This window comes from Cupressus sempervirens, chromosome 1 (genome assembly GCF_028749045.1).
Source record: "Cupressus sempervirens isolate cs-2001-9-10 chromosome 1, ASM2874904v1, whole genome shotgun sequence".
Lineage (NCBI taxonomy): Eukaryota > Viridiplantae > Streptophyta > Pinopsida > Cupressales > Cupressaceae > Cupressus > Cupressus sempervirens.
Genome location: NC_143118.1, coordinates 679,410,852 through 679,420,278, shown reverse-complemented (window position 1 = coordinate 679,420,278; position 9,427 = coordinate 679,410,852). Strand labels below are relative to the sequence as shown.

Here is a 9,427-nt window from a genome sequence, read left to right as displayed (position 1 = left end):
TCATTCCCAATTCTTAGCCTTGCAATCCATGAGCTTATGTATCTCACTCGCAAAAGTTTTTTAATTCATGGTTGAAGATCCTCCTCCTCCGATAGATTGTTTCACCATTCTCTGAAATTTGACAGCACGATTTCTCATCTCTTTACCTTCGTCGCTACCAATGACAAGTCTTACACATTTCTCCACCTCCTCTTCACAAGGAATCATGTCCCTCTCATGGAAAAACTGGACACCAATGCCGAGTTCCTCAGTGACCAGCTTAGAGTTGAAATGCTGCTCTCCGAACATCGGCCATGTGACCATCGATACGCCCATCAAAATGCTTTCCAGAGTCGAATTCCACCTGCAGTGGCTCATGAACGCAGCCACAGATGGGTGGGACAAAATGACAAGGTGCGGTGCCCATCCCCATATGACCAACCCCTTAATTCTCTCCATGAATCCATCCGGAAGGTAGGTAGCGCACAATTCTTCTCTGCACAATTCGATAGATAAAATAATCTCTGGGGAAACCTTAATGGACCAAACGAAAGATGTTTGGCCCCCTTAAAGACCCCTGGCCAGAGCCCTTGTTTGCTCTGGCGAAAGAAACGCCTGTCTTCCAAACGAAACATTCAAAACCGAGTTGGGGCTTTGAGAGTCTAGCCATTGCATCAACTTTTGCTTGCTAATGTCCAATTTTTTCCCTCTGGTATTAGCAATGCAGCCCAAAGGAGCAACGGGACCGACAAAAAAAATGGGCTTCCCGTTTAATATATTTCTCAAGTGCTGCAGATAATGAGACTCGACATCCTCGAACGTGTTGACAAACATTCCCTAGCAATCGCTAATCGACTGCATCTTGTCTATTAAAAACTTTAGAGGCTGGTCAGTTTGATCGGGCTACAGAAATCTCTGAGGCATTTGTTCCTTGTTAAAGTTCACTGGAGATGACAAGATATCATCAATTATAACACAATCACCCTCCTTGCGCAGCTCATTAGTGGTTATGGTGCGATAGATGGCGTGGAACACCGATTTTCCAAAAGCCCCACACAGTGCAAAAATGACTCTATTTGTTCCAAATCTCTTGGCGGACTGAATAGTCCAGTCGACTACTCCCTTGTTCTTCGACCCATTGATCGAATGGCCCTCAAAGCCCCTCGACGAATGAAATAACGGAGAGGGAAGATGCACTTGGCATGTTCGTCAAGAGGACTTAGGCTGACCAGCTGAAAGTCGAGATGAGCAGAGAGCCGTTGGGATTCATCCCCGAGACGTCGTAGCGGGCGTTGACAAAGCTAACGGTGACAGAGTGTGAAGTGAGCATTTTTGCTAAGTCTAGAGATGGAATGCAATGACCCATTGCAGGAAACGTCATGATTACGACGTGGGGGTTTTGCAGGGTAGTCATGGTTGTGCTGAGCTTCCTTGTGCCTGGTATTCTACACAGGAGTGTTTTTTTCAATATTGTTGATAAGGTGTAGAATCCTAGCCTTACAAGTCATGTTAAATGACTAAGATAATAGCAAACCAAAGGTAATGCATTACTGAGATAAGGTAATAGTGAAACCTCGGTAAACTAAGTATCAGTTTGAGGTGCTGTGTAAGAAGAGAATACTGTGGAAACATCAAAAAATATGAATCGTATTGAAGGTCGACAATGCACCAGGAGCGTGCAAACAAGGGCACGTTCATTGCTAAGATACATAAAAAAATTGAGGATGCGAAAAGTAAACCTGTTTCAGATCTTAGGGGCACATTTTTTTCCCTAGGATGTAAATAAGTTGCTGCCTAGACTTACATGTACATCCCTTGTTAATAAAGGGAAGGTTTATTAATATACAAAATTTACAAATAAAATAAATCAAATTTCTATTGAACAAACTCATTGTACTAGGACATAGGACATGTATAAGTTGTGTTCGCCTATTATCCTATCATTGCCCATCATGAGGGAAAAACCTATTACAGAACACTTCTAGATTAGGCACAAATCACCCTACTATAACATAGCTCCTCCATCTCCCTCCACCTATAAATAGAGTAGGCTAAACTTTAAACCCATAAATGTAGGGTTTGTCGTTGGCATTTCTTTTTTTGGTATAGTCATTAAAATGTTTACTAATTTATACTACTAATATAAAATGCTTCAATTATTTTTACTATTAGTTCATGTCATGCCATGGCAAGATACTAATGCAATTGTACTAGACTTACATGTACATCCCTTGTTAATAAAGGGAAGGTTTATTAATATACAAAATTTACAAATAAAATAAATCAAATTTCCATCAAACAAATTCATTGTACTAGGACATAGGATATGTATAAGTTGTGTTCGCTAGTTATCCTATCATTGCCCACCATGAGGGCAAAACCTATTGCAGAACACTTCTAGATTAGGCACAAATCACCATGCTATAACATAGCTCCTCCATCTCCCTCCACCTATAAATAGAGTAGGCTAAACTTTAAACCCATAAACGCAGGGTTTTCCATTGGCATTTCTTTTTTTGGTATAGTCATTAAAATGTTTACTAATTTATACTACTAATATAAAATGCTTCAATTCTTTTTACTATTAGTTCATGTCATGCCATGGCAAGATACTAATGCAATTAGTTATAAAATTGTAGCCAATTATTTTTCAAGATTTTTTCTCTCTTATAAAATTATTATATAGTATGATAAATTCATCTATTTATGAAATTTAAAAAATATTATTAGTCCCTACCTTATCTATAAGGTAGGGAACTAATAAATTTTGTGTTGGTCCACAATTAAATTTTATAACCAAAGTCTCTATAATACTAAAGTTCAAAAATGTTTTACTTTTAAATTAATTTTGAAACAAACATTTCTATTTTTTCATTGGCTGATATAATTTTTGGCAGGGATAAAATTAACCTTTTAAGATAAAAATTTAAGAAAATAAAATGCTAGAATGTTCTTCAATATGAGTAGAGTCCACTTTAGGGTTTGAAAACCCAACAATATTTTGGAGCAAAAAACTCTCCTTCTTCTTCAATGTTGTACAATTCAATGTCATGCAATTCACTAAATATAACAAAGGATTCTTGGTTGACAAATGCCATTTCTTTCATTGCCTTCTACATGTGGCATTGTTGAAGCTTCTGAATCAACCTCCTTCACCGATCACTAAAATTCCAGCATTAATGGCACAAAAATACTCAAAGAAGAAGGCTTTTGCACTTTTTCTGGAAAAGGCTTGCTCAATATTACAACCTAAATGTCAAATCATCGACTCCACATGCTTGGATGGGTGTTCTTAAATTGTATGCACACCATTGTAAGTACCTCAAGGCATCATGGAAAATTCCATCAACTGTCCATGATGTAAATTGGGAAGTTATAAGTTGTAGTTTTTGTAAAACCTTTGACCAGCATTACGAATCTACAAATGAAGGTGAGGATTTTGGAGGAGCTAGGGTTGAACAATTATGTGTGGCCTGATCTGATTCTATGGCACGCCAGGTAGGGAATTCAACTACTTGCAAGATTAAGTATAGAAAATCCATGGGGTTTGTATCAAAGCTTTGTCTCTACTTCTGCCTTTAGATTGAGAAATTTACTCTCTAATTTGACTATTTTAGCGATCCATCCACCACTATTGCTCCTACAAATTTGTTGACTACAACATGAATCACTAGAAAGATTGAATTTTTTTTCTAGTGATTTTAACAAAGAAATAAGGAAATGAAAAATATGCAAGAGATTTCATTTCATATGGTTAATATTGGTTGCCATTTGCAACTCACAAATGAGATTTTGCATTGCAATGTGTTATCCCATTGGAAACATTACAAAATCTAGTAATTTCTATAGCAAGATTTGGGACAATCTATTTTGTTTCTATTGTTTTCATTAACCTTTTGTCATGCAATACCTAGAATATTATGATTCAATTAAAATTAGAATAAGAACTAGAGTAATTATCTTCTACTATACAATACCAACCTTTACACCTTCTTACTAGTCCTTGTTTATGATAATAAATACCACCATGGATTCAAAAACTTATTAAGAAACATTATGTATATTAAGTGAAAGAATAATGAAGAGATGCAAATGGATATTTAAAATGTAGCATGTAACTAGATGAATGTTAGAGAGAATTATTTATTTGATCCAAAATAAAAATATAATAATAAATTTTTATTCACTAATAAATAAAAAGTGAGAATATTAATGTTGTAAATATAAATCAAAACAAGATAATGATAAGAGATAATATTTGGTTTTTTCAAAGTGGAGAGGGAGAATATATATAACCTAGTAAAGACTAGATAATAAAATTATTTAACCAAATATTTATTAAATTAATAATAAAATTTCCATAAATAAGAAAAAAGGCAACTTCAGAAAAGGGACTATCATTTATTTTAGTTAATATATTATTATTCTTTAGTTTAACCTTATAATATAATTAAATATTTATAAAATTAAATTATTCTATGAAGAAATTATAATACAATATCAAATTAACTTAATATAATTCAAAAAAATCTTATATCCAAAATGAATTTAAAATCTTACATTCAAATATTTAAGAAGTTTACTATAGAAATTTGTATATTGATTTAATATTTTTCTAGTTGAATCAAACTTACTAAAAATTCAATTGTTAATACCTTTGAATATATACTACAACCGCATGTTATATCTATCTCGAAGGCAGGGACTCAAGCTCTCCTAGAGTTCTTGTTTTTTTGTGTTCCCATTGACAGTGATGCAAAAAGGTAAGGGTTATGTGAAATAAAACATTATTAATACATCCTAATGATGTATGTCTTAGGGCCAGATTTAAAGCCTAGCATCTTAAATGCTATATATGTTATGACTGGATTTAAAACTTCTATTACCAAATTTTATTTGTAATTTAAACTACGAATTCCACTGCAGTGTTTGTGTGAAGCTTGTCATTGCATATTTTTGTCCAGACTTAAGAGTTTCCTACATAGACTGGTGGCAAAGGCAAATACACAGGGAAATGCTGCTTACCTTTATCTTCTGTTATTGCTCAAATGTGCACTATGTTCACCTATGTCTTCTATTTCTTCCTTGTGGGTACAAATTTTCATTTCAATTTAAGGATTTCATTGCAAAGACTGTAGGCAAAGGCACAACCACAGGTATTTTCTAGCCTTCAACTTCAATGATGGCTTCCTAACTGCTCTAAAATGATTTTAACAAAGAAAAAAACAAAAGATAGAAGGAAAAAAAAATCTTGCTGCCCTTTCATGGGCAATGATTGTCGAGAAAATAAAGGTGTTTCATGCTTTTTACCCATGGTGTAGAGGGCTTCGGAGAAAGCCACATTCTTAAACTTCTTACCCTATCTTAGAGCTGCCATTGACCCACTAAAAATGTTGTTGAGAAGGACCAAGAAAGTTCACTAAACTCATTCATTATGCATTTTTCTTTTTTACCTTTTCGAAAGTGCACAAGCTCTACCCTAAACAGATTTCTATGCATTTTAGTCACCACTTTCGGGTCAAAGGTCCCATATTCAAAGCTAGGCACAACTCAATTCCTCTTCCAAGACTGTTAGTTTTTTGCTGCTTTATTCGAGGCTCTCATGACTCTAAGAATGTTTGTGAGACATTGTTGTGACCATGTAAATTTAAAACAAATATACATAGAACATTTAGAGTTTTGATTGGCACGACTATTCATGACATGTAAAAATAGAGCATTTTGTTTCTTGCAATTCCATTTCTGTACATACATAATGAACATTTTCCCATGCAAATTTTGAAACAATTTTTTTTGGTGTCTAAGTTTTCAGAAGTTTTGTAGCTGCAACTCCATCTTGTGTTCCTCTACCCTCTAAGGTAGAGCATGTTGGTTCTTAAAATTGTTGGTTGAATTCCTACAAGCCTTGCCTCCTTGATGCTAAGAAATCAACACAATTTTGGTCAAAAAAGAAGATTGAGACACAATTAGTCAACCTTGATAGTTCAGGCTATGCAAAACCTAGGTGGTTGTACCTTGATCTCAACCTCTATGAGCGAGACAATCATTGTTGCAGACTTTATCACTGATACTCTTGAGTGGGCAAGTGCTTTCTCAAGGAGAAATCAAATGTATGGATATTTTAAAGTGTAAAAATAATAATAAAGATAACTTATGCAATACTTTTGGATAGAATTTCTTGGTCTACAACTGTTGTACATATCAACTCATGGTGAAGATAAAAGATCACTCCATGGTACATTTGTCAAATAGAATCAATAATTGTATAATCCTATCATCAAGATTTAAGAAACATTGTGCACCCCATCTACTATTGGACATATAATGAATAAATACATTCCTTTGTCTAAATGTATTTAACTCCAATCAAAGGAGACTAATTAGAAAGATACCACAACTTAGTATGAAAATAGTTGATAAATCCAATTCATGCATTACTCAAACCATCATAATAATAGCTTAATCCCAAAGGAAAACATGAACATGAGTGATCATAAAACCATATGTCATTATGAACATAAAGGAAACATTATATATTCTTCATTGATAAGGAAATATGATAGAGTGTTTTCTTTGCATATCCATAACACGTAATTGCATTAAGTACAGGATAATTACCCAATCATATTGCTCAAAATTTTAGTGCTAACCTATCAATTTTAGTATCAATTGAACGAGTGGTGTTTTACTCAACTGAATGTTATGTTCACTGAGTAACATCAAGAAGAAGTTTCTAAAGATGGAATCTAAGGCCAACTTTTTGTGAAATTAAAGAATGTTTGAGAAGTTCAAAGGCACAAGTCATATTTTGTTACAAGATCTATGGTTCAAAAAATGCAATGAAGATTTGATGATGGAGATTGAAGAAGGATAAGGATGAACACAAAGTTGTGTGAAAGTTTTATTTTCAAAGTGACTAAATACAATGAACTTGAGATTGATGATTGTGTTGAAGTGACAAAATTTGGAAGTAGAAAGACTACTATTTAAGGAGGAGCTAAAACAAGTTTTTGGTTCTAATGGAGGTTTTGGTTGAATGTGGAAAAGTAAGACCATAGTGCAAAATTGTTGAAGCTAAAAGAAGCAAAGAAGAACCGAGCACAACAAAGAGGAGATCTAAGAAGGATTAAGTAAAAGAGTGAAGGAGTGAATCATCTAGAACAAAGATTAGAAGAAGGAGATCAAAGAGAGAATGAGAAGAATAGAGATATGAACAAGGAAGGTATTGTTAAACCTAGCAAATCATTTGTATTATTACTTTCTAACAATTGTAGTAGAAAAATCTCTTGATTAGGTGGACTTAACAAGTCTGTGAAATCCTATATGGCAACATCAATTAGTGATGTTTATAAATCCTTTAGAGAAGACCGCTCTTTAAAGAGATCAATGAGTGATAAGGTCTAAATGATCTTTTGATGTAAATCTCTTAATAAGGCCACATTAACAATGTATATATAAACCTTCAACAAGGTTGGCTCCTTGTAGATCTCACTTTAGAAGAGTGAAATCTTTTGGATTGTTGGTCCTAGGTGGTTTTTCCCTTTAGAGGGTTTCCATGGTAATAATCATGGTGTCAAATGGCTAATTGTTGTTATGTTTCAAGTTATTTTTCATGATATTTACTTTTTACTGCAACTCAATAATAACTAGGTAAAAAAAAATTATATTTTGATATTCGATAATAACTGGAATAGTGAATGAATAATTTGAAGTAAATTGGTTGTAAGAGTTAATTGTGAAGTGAAATGAGATAATCAAGTAGATGTTTATGATGATTATGAAGTTTGATTTAGTACTAAAGTGTTTGAAGGGACTATAGGATAATTAGACATAATTGATTCACCTCCCTACCCCAGTTATCTAACAACCCTTGCTTTGGTGTTTCTACTCTATAGATTAATGTTAGACATGATTAAATTGGCGATCGATAACTCAGTAAAGAAGATTAAAAATTGATGATGTAGAACACAAGGATGCAAAATGAATTCCTCTATAAAGGTAGAGAGATTGAAAATGTGCGATAAGACCAAGTATGAGAGCTTGATCTATCTAATAATGGATAAACCTACAAAAAAGTGGATCCATGGAACCAAAAATGGTGCAAATTGGTGGCATGAAGTTATAAACATGAGAGCCAAGGTGTTGTGAGAATGCAACCAAGTGAGTGTCTAAGATTGTAAGATTGTCTAAAAGTTTATTAGCAAACCATGTAAGGGTTGGAAATGGTTTATGATGGACTTAAATGGACTCTGTATAGAAAAACCATAATTTTGGGGCATTACAAATGTAGGTTTGTTACACATGTAGTAATAGTCAATCATATATGTAGTCTCTTTTTAGTCTTTTAAAAAAAAATTTGTTGGAGATTGATTAATTTGTGCAGCACAATTGAGACATTTCATAAATACTAGTGAATATTTAAGCACAAATAATGATATATTTTGAGTGAATTATATTTGATACATGACAATAATAGATAGGGGAGAGGAACCAGTAGTCATGAGGGCTAACTTTGTCAAAATGTAGCTGCTACATGGGATGTCCTAAGACCTTCGTTGTTGTTTTTTTGAAATGTAAAATGGACATGAAACTACCTAAAACTAAGGTTTGAAGATGTGACTCATCATGCAACTCGTTACAATAGTGCACCTAGTGAAATGTGTCTAAAAAATGACTTTTTGAACATTCGACCAAAGCTTAATCTAAAAATCTTTACTAATTGAATTTAAAATTATCATTTGTTGTTAATAGAATATTGTATAACTATATGAAATGTAACATATATGCAACTTAAATGAACCAAATAATTATTAATAATCATAAATATTTGTTATATATAACTTTTATACATAACACAAGAAGACAAATACTTCAACACAAAAAAATTATTTGTTGTTATAAAAATAACACATTATTACGTAAAATACAACATATATCCAACACAAAGGGACCATTAGTTGAACACTAATTTTTTTTGACAATCTCACACATTTCATAAGAAAATACAAGGCATTTATTCGTATTCACCTTTTATAATTGTGATGATACATATTATTGATATGGTTTACTTTATGCATATACATTGCTACCCCAATAGTTGTACACATAGGAATAGTATGTTTACACTAAGATATCAATGTTTATTTAAGTGAGCATATTATGTTTTGGGTGACACACATATATTAGATAGCTATGATATTTTGTTTGAGACAAAACGTTATTTATTTCACTCATTAATGAATTTATTTATTTATTTTTTCTATAACATTTATAAATTTTTATGTGTTCAAGTATTGGTATATTTTTTATCAACATTTGAATTTTTTAATATTTACAAATAGATCAATTAATTACAATATATAGTAAAGATATGTTGGAAGATTGGACTCTATGTTCACGATAGGGTGATCGACTATTGGACCCCGCTCAACTATTGGATCCTCTCCCC

General features: G+C 32.9%; 1 pseudogene; it reads right to left on the bottom strand.

Moving 5' to 3' along the window:
- LOC149579725 (anthocyanin 3'-O-beta-glucosyltransferase-like) lies at window positions 1-1,393 on the bottom strand (annotated as a pseudogene).
- Between the last annotated feature and the right edge of the window lie 8,034 nt (window positions 1,394-9,427).